This window comes from Ursus americanus, chromosome 7, assembly GCF_024610735.1.
Source record: "Ursus americanus isolate L20-20 chromosome 7, mUrsAme1.1.p, whole genome shotgun sequence".
In the NCBI taxonomy this organism is placed as follows: Eukaryota; Metazoa; Chordata; class Mammalia; order Carnivora; family Ursidae; genus Ursus; species Ursus americanus.
Genome location: NC_142133.1, coordinates 55,303,285 through 55,326,727, shown reverse-complemented (window position 1 = coordinate 55,326,727; position 23,443 = coordinate 55,303,285). Strand labels below are relative to the sequence as shown.

At 45.8% G+C, this 23,443-nt stretch overlaps 1 long non-coding RNA gene and 1 pseudogene across 1 annotated transcript in view; one reads left to right on the top strand and one right to left on the bottom strand.

Moving 5' to 3' along the window:
* Positions 1–8,902, bottom strand: part of LOC123799808 (uncharacterized) — a 48,831-nt gene extending 39,929 nt beyond the window's left edge. The window contains exons 1-2 of the long non-coding RNA XR_015725278.1: positions 8,674–8,902; positions 4,079–4,173 (exon numbers count right to left, since the gene is read on the bottom strand). This is a non-coding gene — a long non-coding RNA (uncharacterized LOC123799808). The remainder of the gene's footprint in view (positions 1–4,078; positions 4,174–8,673) is intronic.
* A 773-nt stretch (positions 8,903–9,675) lies between these two features.
* The window catches only part of LOC123799704 (MICOS complex subunit MIC13 pseudogene), a 47,631-nt pseudogene continuing 33,863 nt past the window's right edge, over positions 9,676–23,443 (top strand).

The window sequence follows — 23,443 nt, the reverse complement described above, 5'->3', positions numbered from 1 at the left end:
CTGATTCCCATAACCAGTCTAATTCAGGAAGAAATCTTACAACCACCAGTCCCTGCCAACACTCCTTCCAGTGGCCACCCCCACCTCCAATTTCACGTAAATATCAAATACTCTGTAATATTTTATCTACAGGAGACACTGTTGACTTGCAGGAGTGGTAACCATATTTGCTTATTTTTTTCATGCAAGAAGCTTAAAAATGCTTCTATGCTCTACAAACAAAAAGAAAAAAATCTGGAAGAACTTACCTCTGTCATAACATCATCCATTACAAATGATATTAAGATGAAGACTTCTTCGTGAGAAATAAAACCTGCTGGATTTAGCATTCAGCTCTCACTTTCATTAAACAGAGTTGTCATTTTAGACCCAGGCTTTCCCTGGAGACAGTGATTCCACCAGGGGAAGCAGTATGTGAAGTTATTGCAAGAAAGTTTTTGTGTGAAATTGTGGCTCCTGCCAGAAATGTCATATGTTTTACTTAACTTCCTTCCAAGAGCTAGGAAAATTTCCCAAGCCCAGATACATACAACTGGACCGCTATTCAGAAGTCAGTAGCATGGGGCTGACGAGAAAGACTGAATTTTATACACTCCATTTGTTTCTGGAGATAAAGCCTCTATCCTATTTTCCTCAAGGTGAAAGTCCAATTCACTTTGACAGTTGTAAAGCCTTATTCCATGGGAAGGAAATGATTATGACTTCTGTCACTGTCATTGCTATTTATACCATAATAAATTTACCTAAGGAAGGTGATAGCCTCTACCGGATTCCTTCCAGAGCTCCTTAAGGAGTAAAACCATGCCACGGACAACCTACGAGACATTCTGTTCTGTCTTTTGCTTCTCAGCCCTTCAGTGTGGCAAGCTATCTACCACAACACTGCTGATTAGCGACTCTGCACAGACACCGTGCAAGACGGATTAATGTTCCCCATGCTGACTCTCGGGAACTACAATGCCATGAAGTACTCTCCAGGATTATCAAGGTGAAATTAAATTACGCTCAATACAGTTTGAGAGCAATTTTACTCGTGGTTTAGAGCACCTCCACAGGGATGTTCTGAAGTTGGTTCCTACGAGCTTGTGAGTGCCAATGGTTAAATACGGAGGAATTGTGCAAGCCAGATGGTAAACCTTTGCGACCGGGCCACAGCGAGACTCTTGATCCCAGGAATTAGCCTCCATGCTTCCCTTTCCACTTCCTCAAGGCAATAGCAATATGGATTATGGAGAGTACCTTTTTCTCTGGTGGGAAAGGTTCTCTGACCTTGCCGGCTCCCTGCCTACCCTCCTGGAGAGCCCGTGACCTCCACCCCCATGAGGGTAACCGATGCTCAAAATGACCTTTGCTTTGTTTACATGCTAATCTCCATACCTCAAGACCTTCAGCGGCTTGAGAGCAAAGAGGGTATCTTATTTTTAAATCTTTACTAACTAGCATAACTCCTGGAACCTGGAAGGGGCACTACACATTCTCAATGAGTGGAGTTTGAATAAAGTTTTGACTTTTTGAAATGGAAACAAAAAAGAATAGATTTAATATTTATTCTGATGTTCTAATTCTCATCTTCTTTGATGGGAAAGGAGATATATGCCATTGCTGTTTTGTACATCCCTTCCTAAGCCTTGTTTACTTTGGCTTTTGTTTGGCTCTTGGGACAGACAGAGGCAACGTTCAACTTTGAGACTTCAGACCCTCTCTGAATGACTAATTACTGACATACTGGATTTTGGCTCTATTTCATCATTTTGTGACTCAGACTAGGGGAAATTTGGGGTTAATATAATGGGGAGTGACGTGAGCGTACTATTAACAGGACAGCTAATGTTTGAGGGCCCAGAGCTAAGTTCTTTGTGCACAGTCTTACTCGATCCTTTCCACACCCCATGGAGTAGATATTATTATTTCACTTATTTAATAAAGAAACGGAGGCATAAGGAGTGACTAGACCAGGGTCATCATAGGGCTAAGATTGAGCCTGGGTCTACGAGACTTTAGAGTCTGGCTTTTGAATACTGTGCCACAGGGCTTAGAGACTCGAGTGTTTGAGCTGCATTAGAGAGACGGTTCTGAGGCAGAGAAGGTGATTCAGCCCTTCCGTCCATGCTGAGTGGGCCCTGTCTTAGCTCTGGCTTCCAGGGCAAAACATCATCACGGGGTGGCTGAAACAACAGACATTTTTTTCTCCGTTCTGGAGGTTGGCAAGGCCAAGGGCAAGGAACCTGTAGATTCCGTTCCTGGCGAGGTCCACTTCCTGGCCTCTCTGTGGGCTCACATGGCTGTTCCTGCGTGAATACAGGGGAGAGAGAGCTCCTACTCTGCCTTCCTCTTCTTAGAAGGGCACTAATTATATCATAAGAGCACCACCCTCCTGTGTCATCCGAACCTAATTATCTTCCAAAGGCCCCACCTCCAAATACCATCACATTGGAGGTGAGGGTTCAATAGATGAATTCTCTGGAATGTGCTAGACAGAACTGTACACAGGAAAACAGCACAGCAAAGTCTGGACTCGGGCTTGGTAAGCAAAGGACCTCGGGCTCCTCATGCAAGGAGTCACCCACCCTCATGTGTCCCCCGTGAACTCGAACAACCTGCAACTCCATGAACCCATGCACCTTGCGTGCCTCGTCCCATCCCTGCAGCACCCACCATCCTTGGCTCTTGGGGAGCTCAGTGTCTCAAAAGGGCCTGGTATCAGTATGGGTCAGAACAGGAGGGAGAAACCCCACCATAACTTGAACAGGAAAAGTTTAATATAAAAAAAATTATTAAATAGCAGTTTATTGTTTAGAAACCCTTGACACAGAGGAAGAGACTTGGACAAGGGAAGCCAAACAAGTTTTGACCTTCAGGATAAGGCTGAGGACTTTGTTTTGGCCTTCAGGCTACGTCTGAGCGAGCACGACTTGCCCTATTTCTTAGGCAACAGGATTCTAGGCAGCATTTCCTTTCAGATCACCCCAGGCATTTAGGCTATTTAAAAAATCTAAATAACATCTCAGTCATGCTCACATTCCGAGGGTGAAATGTTTTAATCTGTCTTTTCCCAGAATGGCCCTTAAGTCCAGGAGGGAGCGCAAACAGGCTGGGTGATGGTCGATGGATTTGGATATTTATGGGAACCCAGAGGTTTTGGCAAAAGTACATAGACATCTTTTTTTTTTTTTTTTTTTTAAGATTTTACTCATTTATTTGACAGAGAGAGAGTGAGCACAAGCAGGAGGAGCAGCAGGCAGAGGGAGAGGGAGAAGCAGATCCTCCCCTTCCCCCCCTCCCTCCCCCTCTCTCCTCCTCCCTCCCCCCTCCCTGCTGAACAGGGAGCCTGACACTGGACTGGATCCCAGGATCCTGGAATCATGACCTGAGCCTGTGGCAGACACTTAACTGACTGGGCCACCCAGGGGCCCCAAAAGTACATACACATCTTAAAGAAGATTTAACTAGAATATGTGTGTGTGTGTATATATATATATATATATATATATATAAAATTTGATATCCCACGAATGGCACAATAGAACTTGAGTGCAGGTCAAACGCAACAGCTGTTTGTGATTTCTCCTAAACTAGAATAACAAAAGTGCTTTAAAAAATTCCCTCCCTTTCTCCAACTTTCAAAGTATTTAATATTTGCATAATGATTAATCTCGGGCTCCAGAGGAAATTCCCAAAGGGAGAGACAGCACAGCAGCATTCTGAACTGCGACCACGTAGAAAAGTGGGAGGAGGGAGCGTGTCAAGTCTTCAGCTTTGGAGCGTACTCTCGGGGGAATTCTACTACCCGTGGCCATCCGCTGGTGGCCCACCGTGACACTGGGACCTGGAGAGCTGAGGGAACACAATCCCAGACGTTGGGACAGTAAGTACTAACTTGGCCGAAAGTACAACTCAATAAAGGCATGATAACACACCCCCTGTTTACGGAGAGGTAGACCTGGAATATTTCAAGAAAGTCTTACTCTGTGCTTTGAAAGGGCTGAATCCTTATTCTCAGAACCCCGGAATACACCCACATCAGCCCAACCGAGGCAAGCGCCGAGCATTTCCCTTCCACAGAGGGTGTTCGGATCACCTGAGTATTTGCTGTGATGTCACGGTCCCCTGGAAGCTTTTGGCTGGAGCAAGGGCAGCAGGCTTGAAGCGCATTTCTCAGCCTCGGTATTTGACCTGTAAGATGAAGGCATCCAGTGACATGAATGGCTCCCAACCAGGCTGTAGTTTAGAATTTGCCGAGTCTGGGGAACTTCCAGATAATACTCAACCCCTTAAGCCCACTGTCGGGCTAATTAAATGAGGATGTTTGGCAGGTGGGCCCAGAAGGTTAGCGTTTTAAGAAACCCTCTGAGTGAGGCCAATATGCAGTCGGGTTTGAGAGGCACTTGCCCCCTAACATACAACACTGTTGGTACCTGCGTGATGCTCGTCCTGTGGGTGAACCTTTGCGCATACTGAAAACATCGCTTCTGTTACAACAAACTCTCATTGACTGTGAGCTGTTTGTGAACACGTGTATGCATTTGGACGGAGTTTATAGAACACACAAAAATGAAAACAGCGGTCTTAGGTACAAGGATAAAGGGAATTCTTCTTTAAAATTTAAAAAACACCGTACTGTCTTCACAACAACAACAACAACAAAAAACAACAACCCTAATTACCAAACACACCCTCCCCACTCACTCTTTTTGCAATTTTGGGTCTGGGCTGTTTCCAGAAGGTTGTTGAAGACTGACCTCTGATCATAATAAAAGCATTTGTGTTCTTTGGTCAGAGCTGGGTTTCTCAAAGAACTTTCTGTCTCTCTGCCCTGAAATGTTATTTCATGAAAGAAGTTGAAACTTCTGTGTGGGTATGGACATTCTCATTGTTGAGGGCCTAATGTAAGTGGTCATTCAATGTGTATTCAATTATGACCGAACATACCTCGTGACTGTGTTCTGAAATCCAGTACTAAATGCAAAGCTCATGAATCATATTCACCAACCATGGCCATCATAAATATTCATCTAATGTCTGTCTTCATTAGATGGTTATTAACACGTCAAAGATATTCGTAGAGAGAATGAAAGTGATACATTCTATCTATATTTACTCTTATTTGAAAGGCTAATTTATTTTTAGAGTACTCTTTGATAAAAGACTTTTAATAAAGAGAAGTTTCCTTTAGGAATAGTCTTCTGTCTTCAAGCTAATAATCTTACACAAAGACGGTTTATTAATGTTTTGCTTGTTGAATGACATCAGTCACGTGATGGGCTATGTAAATATTCCAATTCAGAGACGACATAAAGCACTACTCTTAAAAGGTTACATTGATGCCTTCTCTACTAACAGTAATCTGGAGTTATTTTTCTGATGAAAAGAGGCAGCAGTGGTTTGTTTCCATCCTTATCTGGTCTCCTTGGTAATCAATAACCCATCACAAGATTGCTACATGGAGTTGGGATACAGTCTGAATAGAATAGAGCAGGGATTGGCAAACTTTTTCTTTAAAGGCCCAAATAGTAAATATTTTCTGCTTTACTATCCAACTCAGGCTGCAGCGGCAAAGCAGCCAGAGATAGTATGTAAATGAGTGTATGTGGTGGCGTGCCAAAAACACCCTTTATTTAAAAAAAAAAAAAAAAAAAAACAGGTGGCGGACTGGATTTGGCTTACAGGCTATAGTTTGCCCACTGATGGAAGAGAGCAAACCCAACAGGGTGTCAAACCAGCTTTCAGGTGGCAGTGGGAGGGTGTAGGCCAGGATTGGGGATTTTAACTCAACCCAAAGAAGCCAGGCTGTGCTGGGGTTCCGTATGAACAGGTAGGTCCACCGTGATAGGAAAAGTCGTGAGAATACGTTAACAATTAAAGAGCGATAACAGCAATGGCTAGTGTTCGTGGAGGACTTGCTTTGTAACTTGTGTCAGACACTTTCCATGTAATCTTTATAATAACCTGGAGGTAGGTATTATTGTATTCCCATTTTATAGATGAGAAAACTGAGGCACGGAGGGGTTAATGAAATTTCCCACAGACATACAGCTAGTAAGTGGCATGGCTGAGATGTGAACCTAGACAGTCTGACTTTAAAGATTGCTCTTTTTGAAAAAAATTTTTTTAGAGAGAGAGTGTATGTGAGCAGGCATGCATAAGCATGGGCTGGGGGGAGGGATGGCAGAATCTCAAGCAGGCTCCACATAGGGCTCAATCTCAGGATTCTGAGATTATGACCTGAGCCGAAATCAAGAGTCCCACGCTTGACTGAGTCACCTGGGGCCCCTAGAGACTATTCTTCTAACGATTATGCATTATTACCTCCTGCCAAGGGACACAGCAAGTCCAAAGTCATCAACACTGGGAGGGAAGAGTTTCTATATCGGTACTCTAGTCTTGGTTCAGGGTCTAGGGGTTCACCATCCTGAGGACAGACCAAGAATAGTGTCCCGGGGTGTATACTGTGGGAGACATTCTCCGTGGGTCTCTCATGTTTCTATAGATTTTTAAGTAAAGGCATTGGCAGCCTTTTCTTGGGGACTGCGTTTTCACATTGTACAGCCTTGGCAGATAGAGATAGCGGCTCCCTCTGGAGCAGCGGGAAGGTTGGTTTGCTGTACTATTATCATAAAAATCATGTCTCTCTCTGGAGCGAAGTTGGGCAAGTTTGCTTGCAGCCCATTATAAAAGATTGGGGCTCTTCAGTGCTCTTACAAAAGATGCCTCAAAATGCCACTGAAATGTTCGCCTTAAAATAATTTTGTGTTATGTGAATTTCAGTCAATTGAAAAAATCAAGTCAAAAATGAAAAGAAACAAACAAAACTTAGTGAAAAGACAGCCAGATAAGAAGCAGACTCTCGCTAGACACTGAGTATGCTTGTGCCTCGATCTCGGACTTCCCAGCCTCTAAAACTGTGAGAAATAGATTTCCATGGTTTACAAGTCACCAAGTCTATGGGATTTAGGTTATGGTAGCCTAAACAGACTGAGGCCGGAAGACCTGTGTTGAAGGCAGACAGAGGCAAGCCTCTGTGAGAACCTCTAGCTCTTGATTATGTGACTAGTAGACTGGCCCTCCAAAGAAGTTCTCAAACCGACTAGAAAGTGTTAAAGGTGTGCAGCTGATTCTTTGGAACGATTTTTCAATGAACCATAGCAGTAACATAAGTATCACATCCCGACAATTTAATATAGTGGTTCCTGAACCGAGCTGCTCGTCGGAATCAATGGTATTATTAAAATAACAACAATAAAACAACAGATTCCTGAGCTCCACCTCATATGTAATGAATCAGAAATGAATCTGGGGCTCAGAAATCAATATTTTACAGTTTCCCTAGATGACTCAGGTGCACTGAGTCCCTTTCTGATGATAAAGATTGATGGGGCATGTGGGTGTTTACGTTGGTTGGGTGTCTGCCTGGGCTCAGGTCATGATCCCAGGGTCTTGGGATTGAGCTCCCTGCTCAGCGGGGAGCCTGCTTCTCCCTCTCCCTCTGCCCCTTCCCCCGCTTGTGCTCTCTCACGTGCACTCTCTCTCTCCCTCCAAGAAATAAATAAAATCTTAAAAAAAAAAAAAAGGTTGAATTCGATCACAGACAAGTCCTTCTGGTTCTCTGTACCTAGCTTTCTTCAATTGTTACTCAAATAGTTAAACTCTGGAATTGTGCCGTGCAGTGACAATTAGCCACATGCGGTATTTAAAATGAAATGAATCAAAATTACATAAAATTAACATTCAGTTCCTCAGTTGTATCAGCTACGTTTAGGGTATTTACAGCTACACGTGGCTAGTAGCTACAGTATCATATAGTGCAGATACGATTTCCATCATCACAGAAAGTTCTATCGGATAGAGCTGCTCTAGAATGGCTTATACCAGAAAAGAAGGAAGCTATTAAAGACTGCTGGGGTTGTACCAAAAAGACTCAGGAGTCAACATGAATAAGTCAATACCCCATTGACTAAAGATGGGATAATTTGAGCACCATTTAGAATAATAACTGCACTGGATTAAAGTATATTAAATATATTTAAATCCATGACTCATACTTGAACTAAAATAAAATTTATTGGTGTCTTTTAGAGGATGCTAGGGAACCAAGTCATCACTTGAAAACTGGAAAATAAAGGGTTATCAAACATTTAATCAATACTTTCTGAAGGAAAGCCTGGATAAATGGAGATCGTACTGAGATGCATTATCAGAAGGCCCATTAGCAGGTCCCACAGGACTGAGCACCTGTTGCCCTTCACCATGGTAAATTCAATAACGCAGGCTTGTGCTAGTTTTTCTTCCCTCTTTCACTTCCCATATCTTGCATTCTTGTTCTCTGATATTCCCAAAGAAATTACTGCATGCATACTTCTATCTCTGGCTCTTCTCTGGGGGATCCCAGGCTGGGACAGCATTCTAGTACAAATTCTTTTTTTTTTTTTTTTTTAAGATTTAAATCTTTAAGATTTAAATTTAAAGAGAGAGAAAGTACTAGAAAGCGGCAGGAGGGGCAGAGGGAAAGAGAGAATCCTGAAGCAGACTCCCTGCTGAGCGTGGAGCCGCATGCGAGGCTCCATCCCAGGACCCTGAGATCATGACCTGAGCTGAAATCAAGAGTCCACCGCTTAACCAACTGAGCCACCCAGGTGCCCCTCTAGTACAAATTCTTGAAAGAGAATTTAACTGTACCTGGCATATAGGTTTGGTTGTTTGGTTATGCTTCCACTCCTGGTCCAACCTCCTGTGAGGGGCTGTCCCTCCAAGAGATGTAGGTGGGATTTCTTAAAGTAGAAGAGGTGGAAGGGAGAGAGTTGTGGGAGCCAGAGTGAAGTAACATTTCAGTCTAGAGCCTTGCTACTGCTGTGATCTGCTGACCGACAGCTTCCGTATCACCTGAACTTGTTAGAAGCGAGGACTCTTGGGGCCACAGCCAGGCCTACTGAATGCAAATCTGCATTTAACAAGATTCCCCAGGTGATTTGCATGCACATCAAAGTTAAAGAATTCTCCTCTAGAGGGAGTAATAATTATCCAGCTCAGAGAGATTTTTACAAGAGTTAAGATGTTGAATCCAAAGGTCAATGGGAAGCACAAATAGGAGCAGGGGAGCACCTGGTGTTGTGAGTGAGTAGTGTGTGTGTGTGTGTGTGTGTGTGTGTGTGTGTGTGTTTGGGGAGGGGGGAAGTGGAAGAGGAAAAGTGGGATTGAATCTATGAGAAACGCTTTAAATTCACACTCGGAAAAACATTCTATACCTATGTTATTATATTTTGCTCCATAAACCTCAAAAAATGTTCAAGTGGGATGATAAAACCACCCCCCAAATCAACAGAAAACAATGTCTATGTGTGGTTGTAAACACAGAACCAGTTCTTTCTGAACAACTGTTAGATATTGAATTGAAGGCTTGTGTTCGGGGTGGCGTTGTGTATCTGTGAGGGAGGCGCGACCAGCCTTGGCAATCCGCCACTTCCTCCTAGCCCCTCTCCCCTGTCCCCAAACTCCGACACTCTGTTCACTGCCCCCTCTCCACGGACAAACTCTCAGCGACAGGCATGGTGCACTAGTAAATGTTTCACAACTGGCTCTTCGGAAATACATATAAAGCTCTAATTTGTAGAGTTTGCCCATTTCCACAGCACAGATAGCGCCATGATGGCTGCTTGTAAGCTGCCATGACGTTAGCTGAACATGGAGTTGGGAGACAGCACAACTGGCTACGGCACAGCGCTGGAAATAATTGGGAGAAAGGGCAAGAAGGAACTGAAGGGTGGAAAGGACACTGTAGAGTGGGCTGTAGCCTTCTCAGAAGTGAGGGAGGAGAAACGAAGTTGACGGCCCCGTGGGCTGCTGGGACTCAGAAACGTAGCTGTCTACTTGGAGTCAAAGGCTTGTGTTGTATCCTTGGCTCTGGGCGGAAGACTGGGCCGTCTCCCCCCATCTCCGGCTACCTCTTTGCTTTGCCTCTATTGAGAACTTCCTTTTGAGCTGTAAAAGAGTCAGAAACTCAGCTGCAGAAAAGGTTTGAGGACAGCCAGGGTGACTTGTATTCTATGTTTACTGAAGCTTCTTCCATAAACATTAACTGGGCTCTGGAATGCTCGTACCTACCCTTCATGGACGCACCACACCCCAGTTTCCCCTGTCTGACTGTCATCCCCATGACTCCTACCCAGCTTCCTCAGGTGTTCCACGCCCTGCTTCCCTGGCCAGAGTTCAAGCCCTCACCTGGTTTCTTTGGACCGAATCCAAGAGCTGCATACCTGTCTCTCCTGGGAGATCTCCAGCTGGCGCAGAACTCCCTTCCCTCAGGGACATTAGCAGATAATGCCTATCTGCCTTGCTGTAGGCACTTGGCAGGTCTTTTCCACCATCCTTCTGCCCACAAGCACTGTTTTGGGGGCTTGATGTTGGTTCTCCAAAGGCCTGATCCAGGGGCTCCATCCCCTCGGGGCCTCCCTCCAGCTGCACAGCCATTGATCTGTTTTGTGGCTCTGAGCCCCCTGAAACACCCTCTCCTCACCTTTACTGACAAAACACGCACCTGAATTTCCCATAACTGCTCTGGTTGCTCACCTTTCATTTTTTCCTGGAAAGCATCCAGAGCTAGAAATCCAACGCACTAGAGATCCTGAATGAATGCTTCCTAATCTGCATGAAATAGAATTTTTTGTAACCTTCTCTTTTTGCTTCATCAATGGTGACTTTCAGGAACGATACACTTCTACTCGCAGATTAAAAGTGTTCATTTTTGCAGCGCTAATAGCTGTTTGGAATGCAACACCTTGTTTCCTCCTCTCCCCACATGAATGCACCTTCAGTTTTAGATTTATGATTTGGCTTTTCTTTCTTCTAAAATAGAGACGGAAGTAGTGAAAGTCCCCTTATCTCCGTCGGAGCTGGGGCCTCTTCTCAGGATCACGTCCTTTCCGTCCCCCAAAGCAGCCACCATTTATGTTCATTCCTTCTAATCCTCATTCTTTCCTCATGTTTCCTTTTCGGAGCACAAAAACACATCGCTACCCTTTCTTACAAAGTCAAGGCCAGCTTACATGATACGGGGGAAAGCTTACACTGACAGAAGCACTCCAGGTGGTTCAGCTAACTCACCACGGCTTTGGCGTCTCCCCGGCTGGAGGAGGCTCTCAGTGTGTCCTTCCTGCCAGCGGAGAACCCCACTAGGCCCTTTGAGTGTCCCATTCAGAATGAGGCCAGAGGGCTCCAGACCAAAGAATGCCTTTCATCAAGCCCAAGTTATGCAGGAAGGAATCCCAACAGCTTCTGCTGTTGGCCTGTGATGCTGACCAAGCTGGTGTACCCTTGACCCCTCCCCTCTCTCCCAGATGTCCAATGAACCTGTGTTCAGTTTGCCCTCCGACCCTCCGCAGCACGTTGCCTTCTGTGAGGCCTCTGGTGAGTTTGAAAGGCTGCCAATCTGGACCCCAAAACGGAAGTGCCTGAAGGAGAAAGTTTTCCAAAGTTCTTGGTTGTCAGAGAGATGAACATCATCGAATGACTGAGAAGATGGAAGGGATAGACACTGAAAGCAGTTGTAAGATTCGACTGTCCAAGGGACGAGGCTCAAGAGGAGGCCGGAGCCACAGCAGTGAAAATCCTGCACTCGAATTGCTAGCATTATGAACACGTTTTCAGGGAACTTACCAGAGAAGGTCAACTTGAATGGGCACTAATGAGTTGGTGGCTCTGATCCAGGAACAAGTCAGACCATAGCAACCAGGTGGGGTGCTAGGTAATTGTAATGTCCCCTGGGGACAGGCATTGAGCCCCAGGACGAGACTGGTGAACCCCCGCCCAGTGAACAAATGATCAGGTATCAAACTAAAATATGGACGGTGGATTATGCTCAAAGGAATTCTTCGTGCACGGACTCAAATACGTTAGCTCTCTCTGTCTTTTATTAAGGCCCCTTCTTGGATAAAGAACAAAAGTAGATATAGGCAGATCTTAAAAATGCATAAGGCTGATCAGCCTGCCTGAGCTTGCGTATTGTAGGTATTCTGAAAATGGCTTGTTGATTACAGTGTAATAGGGCTCATCCCCTGTCATGGGGCGCTATGGCCCTGGTCTTTAAAGAGTTAAGTGATAGTGACAAATGTTTGGAATGTCCCACAGTGGTATGTCCACCTGCTGGGACAGGGCTTCATCTGTTTATTCCAAAATAGGTAAATGCTGGGTGTTCTCTTGACCCTAGAAGGGGTAAGACAGCACAGGGATTTAATGTAAGTCTGAAATCTGAGGGTGTCAGATGTGGGCATTAGCATATATCTTGAAACCAGGAAAGTAGCCTTTCCCTATCCTCCTCACTTCCAAAAATATCTTTCCAAGATATTCTCTATTGTTCTGCCCAGTGCAGTTGGGTCTTAATCAGTTTGCCTTATAAGGGATTTCAGGGTTTCAAGAGCTCTCCCAATAGGAAGGTTTCCCTGCTGTTCTGCCCGAGTTGCCTTCTGCTTAATTTTAGTTCATTATGTCTGTAAAGACAGGGAGGGCTTTATGGGGCAAAAGGCCCAATCATCGTGGGAAGAATGAATCATTCTAGAACAGTGAGAAGGGCTGGAAGGCGAAGGTGGCTGAGGGGCAGGAAGCTGGGGGTGGATGGGTGACTGAGAACAGCATCAGAACAGTCTGGCTTCTCTCTCCATTCCTCCCACTAGGGGGTGCCCAGCATCCCGGAATAATCTATTATTAGGATGTTGATGTTTCAGGGGGCACCATTTCTTTCATAGCAGGGTGCTGGCTGACCCAGGTTTCCTGGTCTCTGCCCTGAGTTGAGAAGAGATGGGGTGGGGGGGATGGGGTGGAGGGAGGGCTGTCGCGTCAGTAAGTCCACAAATGCCTCTTAAGCATGGGAGGGCCCTCAGTCCATGGAAACCCCTGGCGATATCATGCATTCTCTAGGACCCACTGGTCTTCAAATCAGCAACTGGAGTAATTGTGGATCCAAAAATCCTCCAGGGCCCAGGAAAGATGTGACATTTTACCCTGGGCAGGGGGGGTAAAGACATTGTGGGGGTAACACAGAGCAAGGCTGCGGGATATTGGAGGTCAGGGATGGAATAAAGATTAAAGATAAAGTGAGATTCTTGGAGCGCTGGTTGGTTTAGTCGGTTAAAGTGGCTGCCTTTGGCTCAGGTCGTGATCCCAGGGTCCTAGGATCGAGCTCTGCATCCGAGCCCCTTGCTCAGCAGGGAGCCTGTTTCTCCCTCTCCCTCTGCCCCTCCCCCCTCTATCAAATAAATAGATAAAATTAAAAAAAAAAGATAAAGTAAGATTCTTAAACAGAGTAGATAACAGGGATGGATAAAGGTCAGAAAGAGTGAGGGCATTTTGAGGGTCTCAAAACATCCATGCCTTCAGACTGGCCACAGCATGTCTTTCAGCTATGGGTGGCTTTGTGGAAAGAACATGGAACTTGTACCTGGACAGACATGAGTTCAAATTTCATCCCAAGCACTCAATAGCCACGAGATCTTGGGAATTTAGGAAAGTTAGTCAACCTTTTTAATCTGTAATTCTCTCATCTTCAAAATGGAGCTAAGAATACGAGGGTTACTTGAGGATTTAAAAGATAATGGATATTCTTAGAAGGTGAAGGAGGGTCAGAAATCTATTCTCCAGTCTGACAAGGCACTTTCAGACCAAGAACCAAAGCAAGCCACTTCATATCATTTACGGAGAGTTTTAGTCAGGGTAGTTTACCGACAGGGGAGATGAGGCGGTGGGAGGACGGACAGACCACCCAGGGCAGGACACATCCAGCTGTTCCCTGCTGGGTCTAGACCTTAATCCCCAGCCTCTATGGAGCGAGGGGCCTGGTGGTGAGGTCACAGGGTACTTATCTGAAGTGGGACATTCATTTCTACTAGTTACTTGATGTGGGGCCTTCTGTGCACAACTTTGGGAAAGATAAGAACGAGCCCTCCCGCATTCCAGTGGGGGCATCCATTAGTTTCCACGGGGCCTCCAACATGTAGCCCGGAGGGCGGTCATTGTGTGGGCACGAACAAGAGAGAGGGCTGGAGATGGAGTCAGTGTTGCCAGCACTCCTACACAGACAAAGCATGGAATGAATTAAATCTTCTCTCTTTCATTTTTCCCTATTTGGAAATAGCGGAGAGCAAAGAAAGAAGTATCTATTGCTGGGTTCTGGTACCAAGACCTCAGGTACTAGGACTGTAGCCCCGGGCCAAGAGGGTCTTCCTTGGCCTCCGGGACTTTCTGTACCACAGAGCTTTACTGAGTATTTAGGACAAGCTGGAGTAGTCTTGGCTGCCATGACCTTTTGGACCAGCCCTTATACCTCGCAGACTTGTGTGCCATTGTTAAGAGACCAGTCCCCATCTCAATTTTTAGAGGTCACCCACTGGTCCAGAGGCCTTCGGTTTTGGAGTGTTAAATTGTCTTGCCCACGGCCACACAGAGGGCTAAAGCCTGGCCTGCAATCCCCGTGCAATCTTTCCTGTATTACCAGTTAATCTGTGCTAATACGACAATGACCCACAATCCTTTTCAGCATAGTGTTCCAAAGTGTGGGCCACAGACCGCCTGTACCAGCATCAGAAGGTGGGCTTGATATAAACACAGACTCCTGGCCCCCTGCCAGACCTGTGCACTCAGATCCGCTAACGTTGAGAGGCAAAGGCTTACAAAGTTTCCAGCCCCAGGTCACACTTCTACACGGAAATGGACTGCCCGAATGTGCTCGAGTGCTCTTTTGTGGGGGAAGGGTGGGGCCCTTGGGCGGAAGTCTTGCTGGTTCAAAAATCATACCCTACAGGTGTTTCTGACCCTGCTTATTTATAGAGCCAACGTTGTCCCTAGCTACTGCCTTCCTTCCCCTGGAACTTCCTAAATGTTTTTGGAAGGGTTTCTGTGAAGGTCACGGGAGATGGTTTCTGTGGCCACCCGATGACACGGTGTGCTTTGGAAAGGTCAGTTGATTCTCCCCTGAGTCACAGTAATCACCTGGCCTCCTGTCAAGGCAGCGGGGGAGGGGAGAGAGTTTGGGGTTCTGTTTCTGGGGACTGGAGGCACTGGGATCCAGGGATCGCCAGCTGGCGCTTTCTTGACCTTGACGGAGTGCTTACGGCCAGGATAGCTGTGTCTAGATTGAGGGTTGTGGTCAAAATGACCCACGTCTCGCAGGCTGTGAACTCTGCCTCTCAGTCTAGAGAGAGACGGGCTCTGGACACGTGAACAGACTTCAGGAGCTTCCTCCTGACCACAAGGATTGCATGAGCTGGCTTTGCAGAAGGAACTTGTGACCGTGGGTCACTCTCCAGAGAGACAGACCTTTCCAGACTCGGAGGAACAGCAGTGGCAGCCGTCTCTGCTTGAAGTTTGTCGCCCTCAGAGTAAAAGGGTTCACCTTGGCCCCTGCGAGGGTCTCTGCACTGCCCAGTGGCAGTGGGCCCTCAGGGCAGCCTGGGGGCTGCAGGCTGCAGAGGGATCTTGCAGTAAGGATTCGCATCAGCTTCAAAGGGCCCACAGTGAGCACAGAAGTGCTGCCAGGAAGGCAGTTGTTGCTGTCTTAAATGGTTTTTGGCATAAGGCGTGGAAAATGAATTTTCGTAAAATAAAGCAAAGCAGGTCATCCCTTGTGCCTCGAATGTCACCACCGTCCGCAGCACCCAGCTGGCCCTCTGACTGCCTCCAGGAGGCCGGGGCGGGGCGGGGTGGAGGTGCTTTCAGCGTCCTCCCTGCAAGACGGCCTGCGTCCCTGCATGGAGTCCTGGTGGTAGGGAGGCCCCCTCCAGAAGGCATCATCTCACCCTTCCCAATCCCTTTGGTTTTCGAGGAACAAGAGGATTCATCTGACTCAACTGGAGGTGGCTCCCTTCCCTAATTTATTCTATTCCCAAAGCTTCACTACTCCCGGCTCAGCTCGGGCGGGAGCAGCTCAGCAGGAGCAGGCAGGAGCCCGGGAAGACCGGCCCCTGCAGAGAAACAGGCCTGAGCTGCCCCTTCGCTGGGCCCGAGGCGAGGCGAAGAAAAATCCTAAGCTCTTTCTTGTCTTTCAGCAGGTTTTGTGGAACCTGGAGAGGAAATAAATTCCAAAGGCAGGAAATGACCCAGAGCCCGTAACAATATGTGAAAAGCCAAACCGGTGCTTCCGTCACTTTGTTTCAAACTATTCTAATCTGTGTACCAGGAAGCCTAACCCATTACCAGATGGAGATTTGTTTTCAGACGCCTCTTGGCATCTGCCACTCCTGGCTGGTGACATTTGCACGTTTCAAGAAGGCAAACCTGTTCTGACATCTTCTCACTTCCGGAGAGGGGCTGCCCTCAGGAAAGTCCTTGGGTCTCTTGCCGGACCATCTGATGTGCTTCGTGCTGCTGGCCTCCAGCCTGGAGCACTAGCACGCTGAGTCTGTTCTCGAAGATTTGCAGAATCTGAAATCAAAATGCCCCAGGCTGCCAGAAAAGGCTGGCTGCCTCGCCTGCTTCCTAATCCCTTCTCTGCAGGCTTTCCCAAAGAAATCTGATGAGTCAGGAAGGAAGAGAATGTGGCCCAGGGAGAGCTGGGGGTGGGCTGGCCTCTCTCATTGCTTCAGAAATCTCCCTCCTGTTTCACAATGCGGGTCATGTTTAGGGGTTCGGCTGTACCTCTTCTCTGTTTCTTCCTCCATCAGCGCTCACTGTGAGAGACCCTTCGTTTACCACTCAAGAAATTAGCTCTGCGAAAGCAGGAAGGCCCTCTGATGATAATGAGTCACAGTTCCAAAGAAGTTTTGACTTCACTTTCATCCCCATGAGCAGGGCAAGAAAATGCTCCCACCTCTGCTCCCAGAAGGAACAATCATTTAGCTGCTTTGTTCTGGCCCGGGGGCCTGTACTTTTCCAAGGTTTTTAATTTTTACCGAACACCATTCATCAGCCTTCCCACTGAAGGCTGTGTGCCAGTTGGATTCTAAACACAGCGAGGTGGCTTCTGGGATACGTTGCTCCAAACAGGTATCCTGCTAACCCCCCCCCCCCCAGGTCATCGGAAAGGAGCTAGAGTTGAATGAATAATGTGCCCAACTCTTTCAACTCTTTCAAATGTAACGCGGATTAAAGTATAAAGAATCCAATATATTTGTTGACAACTGGTTTATAAAAAAGCTCCAGCAGGAAAGAAGGGGGACATTCAACACCAGGCTGGGGAAATGGGAGCCGCAGTGGGGGACACCGCTCTCTGGTGTTCTGGTAGCAGATACCTGTCCCAGAGCACGAAACCCCTCTGTGCCACTACCCAAAATTGTGTGCTGCTTATTATAAAGAAGGCTTTAAAAAGTATGTTCTGAGAAGCTTGGATTTGTCCCTAGCGAGGGAATATAGTCTCCATTACAAGACAGTGGCTTCATGCCGGAGGCAGGTTGTACCAACTGTATGTAGCTGGTAGTAAACAGTAGATAAAAGAACCTAGAAGATTTTCATAAAGAGAGAGAGAGAGAGAGAGGGAGAGACAACGGAAGCCCAGCAACAACGGAAGATAAGAGATGTATGTGTCCCTCTCCCCTTGCCCCTGCCTATGAGCAATGAGCCAGGAAAACACTGGGAATAGGAGAGAGAGGGAGGTCATCATTCTAACTCTTGACACCAGCCAAACAGGATAACTAGTTTATATTATGATGACAATGACCCTAATGATGAAGAGATGGTATTGACCCAGATTAAAAAAAAAAGGGCTCTTGTTTTCACGCTATGCTTAAGTCCCAAAACACTACCACCAGAGCCACTTCTATGACCCAAGGGACTTTTCACTACAATTAGAGGAATTTGGGGTGAGTGAAATAAATAGAATTGGATAGAAAAATCATGATTAGATTAAGACGTGATTGAGAATGGCAACAATTAGTGAGAAAGGTATCCAATATATACCTATTTTTGTTCTGCTTTCAGTCTTGATCGAATTGTTAAAAATATAGTTAAAAGCTATTTCTATAGTAACACATAGGAGAGCAAAAGATTTTGCTGTGCTCTCTGAGGCACATATTTGGGGTGCCTAGCCATTGGGGTCCCTCCGGTCATCTACAGCCTTCATCACAGACACAAGACAGAGGGAGGAATGCAGGGCTCCTGGAGGGCAGCAGCCAAAGGCCAGAGCCTAACATGGTGGTCATGTTAGCATGTGCTTAACCCCAGGTTTAACAGAGGTGGTTGCGAGGCACCTGAAGTAGATGTTTATGTTTTGCAAGTGAGAGAACAGATTCAAAAAGGGAAAAAGGATAGAGCCATGAGTTCCAAACTACGTGCCAGGGTCCTGGGACACCACAGCAAACTCACAGGGGCCACTGAGGCAGACATGACATGGCGAGGGAAACATGGTGATGTTGACCCCTGTGGGACACCACGAGAATGACGAGGTCAAGACCGTTCACAGTTTCAGCAACGCACTGTGCTCCCTTCCTCTCCAAGACGTCTTGTCTCTGGGAAGTTGGGTTTCCAGCGGTTGTTATAAAATGCATGTACCGAGTGAAAGGCAACGTGGAGAGACACAGGTTCCAAGCTTTAAGAAGACTTTCAGGGTCCAGTTGGCATATACTTCCTTTTGTACGTAACTGTGGTTAAGAATAGAACAACAACAGGGGCTCCTGGGTGGCTCAGTCGTTAAGCGTCTGCCTTCGGTTCAGGGCGTGATCCCGGCGTTCTGGGATCGAGGCCCTCATCAGGCTCCTCCACTGGGAGCCTGCTTCTTCCTCTCCCACTCCCCCTGCTTGTGTTCCCTCTCTCGCTGGCTGCCTGTCAAATAAATAAATAAAATCTTAAAAAAAAAAAAAAAGAATAGAACAACAATAACAAATATATATATATATATATATATATATATATTTTTTTTTTTGAACTTATGTGTCTATTTTTCAAACATTTGAGTTGTTGGAACCTAACTTCTGGTTAAATACTGTTTCTGTTGTCTTTCTTTTGAGCTAGGGGCTCTGTGAAAAGATTACTGAGCCGCTAAGTTGCTATGAATTGAGAAAGTGGGGGAACATCTGGACGAGCGCATACAAACGGTATCAAGGGGCAAAGTGCATTTAAATGGTTTAGGTTCATTGGTGAAAATAAACAAGTGGGTCTATTCTCCTCCACATCTCAGCTGGGGCACTACTCCCAGTATTTCCCCCTGTTCCTACATGAAGCATATTCTTAGTCTTAATACCTTTTATTAATGCAACTATTTGGTAGACTATTAGTTATTTTTAAAAAGATTTTATTTATTTATTTGAGAGAGATTGAGAGCATAAGCAGGGCGGAGGGGCAGAGGGAGAAGCAGACTCCCCACTGAGGAGGGAGCCTGACATGGGGCTTGATCCCAGAACCCTGGGATTGTGACCTGAGCTGAAGGCAGACACTTAACTGACTGAGCCACCCAGGTGTCCCTAAAGTTATTTTATACCATGCTTCTCAAGCTATCTTCAGTGAAGGCCTTTTTTTTTTTTTTAATTTCCAATTTCCAGTGGATTATGTGATGGTTAATTTTTTTGTGTATGTTAACTTGGCTGGGCCACGGTGCCCAGATATCTGGTCAAACATTATTCCAGATGTTTCTGTGAAGGTGTTTTTTGGGATGACATTAACATTAAAATCAGCAGACTTTGAGTAAAGCAGATTACGTCTATAACATTGGTGGGCCTTACCCAATCAATTGAAGGTCTTACCAGCACAAAGACAAAACTTCCCTGAGCAAGAAGAAATTCTTGCCAGCAGACTGCCTTTGGACTACATCTCTTCTGTGAGATAGATCTCTCTCTCTTTCTATAGACATACACACACAACACACACACAACGCACACACACACACACACACACACACACACACTCACATCCCTCTTGGTTCTATCTCGCTGGAGAACGCTAACTAATGTAGATTGATACTTAAAAAAATGCAATAAAAATAAATTTCCAGGAAAATGATCATATGTTTAAATATTGTGGAAATGTTAAATTGCTATAAGAGTTTCTAAATACCTGCTTTCAGTTTCCACATTTAGTTTATCTGATTGATAATCAAGTGTTTGTAGAAGACATTGGAGTGGCGCTGATCTCATGAAAACGTAAATATATACATACACGCATATGTATTTACACACATGTATTTATTTATTTTTTATTCTGAACTAATTTCAAATTTGTTGGAAAGTTGCAAAACTAACAGAGAGATTTCCCATATAGTCCCTCACCCAAGTTCCCCAATTTTAACAACTATATGTATAAACATGAGTACAGTCTTCAAAATGAGGATACTGACACTGGTACAAAACTATTAACTAAACTACGGAGCTGATTCAAATTCACCACGTATGTTTTAAATGGTGAAGTCACAACTCTAGGATGTGTGACTTTAGTAGCTCCTGGGCCAGAAAGTATTTCCAGAATGGGTTGAGATCCTTGCTTTCTCGTGTTTGGAGGTGAACCAGCTGAGGACTAGAAGTCTGGCAGTCATTGTGGATTGTTCTGTGGAAGAATATAGAGACCACAAACCTTAATTAAAAACATCTCGCACATATTGACTGAGTGAATACCACAGCTCCTAAGCGTGTCTATCATTATGCCAGAAATAACAAATTCTTTTGTATCTAGAAAGATTAATCACTTAATGACAGGAAGTATAGAGCGGAATGTAATGACAGAATGCATTGAGCTTGGATGAGAATCTCAAACGTCGCGCATTTTTGGCCAAGCCATCCCTCTTCATCTCTTCTGTGAAGTCTTCTATGACCTTCCTTGGTTAGAACCATTATAATGGCTTTGGGGGGCCCCTACCGTAATGACTATACAGGTTTCTGTCATGGCACCCGTAACGCTCGATTGCTATCATTTGTGTAGGTGACTGCTGAACTGTGAGCGTCTCGGGAGCAGGGCTGTATCTTATTCACCCCGGGGTCTCAATACCTGGCATTATGCCTTAGGCCCAGCAGGCACGCAGCACTGCTCACCGGATGAATGAATGAGTGAATGAATTGAACCCACAGTAAATGTACATCAACAGTTTTCTTCCTACCTCATCTGGTTTGGGAAAAGAGCCCATACCTTGAACTCACTGCAGTGAATAAGACAACGCCACAGTATATTCAACAGGAAAAGCTTTCAAGGGCCTTGTGTTGGAGAAACAGACAGGCTTTGAATGCCAGGTGTGACTTAAAAGCTGAATGAAGGGTATCACTTTTACAAATAGCACCAGTGTGTGGGTGCTGACTCACTCTATTCAGTGGATGCATTGTACTCCGCAGGTCATTTTATCCACTTGAGTGAAATCTGCTTTCCAGCTAGGCTGATGAGTTCTTATTAGTTATCATTATTATTCAGCATTTCTACGGTATGTGTTTTCAAAGTGTTACATTCCTCATTCTTAATGAGCGACACAGAATAGAGGTAACGAAAGGACGTTTAGTCTCTCATGTAGCTGATATTCAATACATTTTTGTTGACTGATTCATCGCTGAACTCGGTTGGGGACCAGCCTGTGCTAACTTGTGGGAAGAAAGCCTCCCTGATTTTCCGTGGAGGAGTGCGGGGAGGGCAGGGCAGGCGGACAAAGGTTGGAGAGGCAAGGGAGAAGCAATTCCTCTGGGTAGGAGAGCAGCCTTCCGAGTGTCTGACCGACCTCGGCAATCCTCGGGGCGCTCGGGGTTATGGACACGTTGGGTTTACTTGCCCTGTGAACGAGCAGGTCCTTTGGGTTTGGAGCTGCTGAGTTTTTAGGAGCAAATTCTTTAGGGACTGCTTTTCTGAGTCGGGCGATCCATTTTCTGCATTCTACTTATGCTTTCGCTATCACCTCATTATGAAGCTGGGAAGAAAAAGATACCAAGAAAAATTGATAGAAAGCCAGAACATCAAAGCTGAAGAATGAGATATTCTCATCGGAGGTATTGCATTATGGTAGGGAGACAAGTGACAAGGAAACTTAATCCTACAGGTCCCTAGTGGCAACGACATACTGAACATACAGTTGAGAAATGGGGAAGGGTGGAGACTGACCTCCTATTTCTTGGAAACCTCGCCTCCCCTAGAAGCCTTGCTCAGTGGTCTACTCTGGATCTGTCACCTGAGAGATGAGAAGGGTTTTGGCAGTGGCATTGGAGTTGAGGTTGTTGGCTTAAAAAAGAATAATGTATCAGATCCCTGGTAAGTAGGCAGAAAAATCTTCCCTGCTTTTATTTTTTTTCTCTCTCTCATCACATGACATTTGTGTACTTCTGTTTTATTGGGCAATGACCACAAATATTTGTCTGGAACACAACTTGGAAAAAAGGAAAGTTGAGAAGATAAAAATACAAACCTTTCCCAGCAGTAGGGCTGGCTGGGAGAGGTATGGATATGCTCAGGGAAATGCGATTCCAGAAACCCAAACACCTACCTCATCCAGGGCCAGGCAGGCCCGGTTAGTCTGGGGTCATTCACAAAGGCCACCAGGGCGGTCAGAGAACCAGCCTGGAGCTCTCAGCAAAGCAGCAAAGCAGATTTCTCTCACCTCGGGTAGAAGCTCAGACCCAGATGTCATGGAGTATTATGGGGATTGAACGGTATAGTGGTCTGCGGAGGCAAAGGGCACAGAGCCTGGCACCCAGCAGATGTTCAAGACTAAGTGGGTTTCCTTCCTGCGGTGACTCTGTGAGACCTGGGGGTGGGACACGGTGTCTCAGATGATGGCTTCATGCCATGCAGGTATTCTGCACTTTAGAAACCCAGGCAGACTCCAAATTCTTCTGTTCTGGTTGAGAGGAGCCATAGCTAGGGATGGAGCTCAGTTTCCTTATTTGCAAAACATTGGGGTTCTGGGAAATAATTTTGTGACTTGAGTGAGGACACATACCTGGTATTTCCTCAGAAAATGATTGGTCTGGATTTCAACTCAGAAGAGATTCCTGAGAACTCTCACCCCTAGGGGCTGCTACTGTTTCAATTTTGGGCGAGGACCCAGTCTCTGAGACAGATGAGATGGGATTTCTTTGGTAGTCTCTCACCAACTTCTCATAAATATCTTGCTTGGAATCCTAAACCAGAGAGCAACATGGAGCTTTGACGCCAAGGGCTTCACTCTCCACCGGCACAGTCATACCATTCGTGACTACCTTGCAACCAGGCACTTCTACCTGTCTCATGTCTCTGGCCCAGAGGCAAGTCCCCTGGCCGTCTGTACTTTCCAGTCCCTTGTCCCTCTACTGTGCTGCATGCTGTCTCTTCATGTTTTCATTTTCAGTCTCTTCTTATCAACTGGATACTTCTCGTCAGCTTGAAAGCATACTTAAAGCTCCCTTTGGGAGTGGGGGAGGTTGAGCGGAGACAACCCTATTCCAATCCCACATTCTCCTCAGACTATCGCATTTTCTTTTCCGCTTTCCAGAGACTTAAAGAGAGAATATCTATACTTGCTGGTTCTGCTTGCTCACTTCTCATTCAATCCTCAGGTCACTATCAGGTTGGCTCCTGCCCCATCTACCCAGCCAAA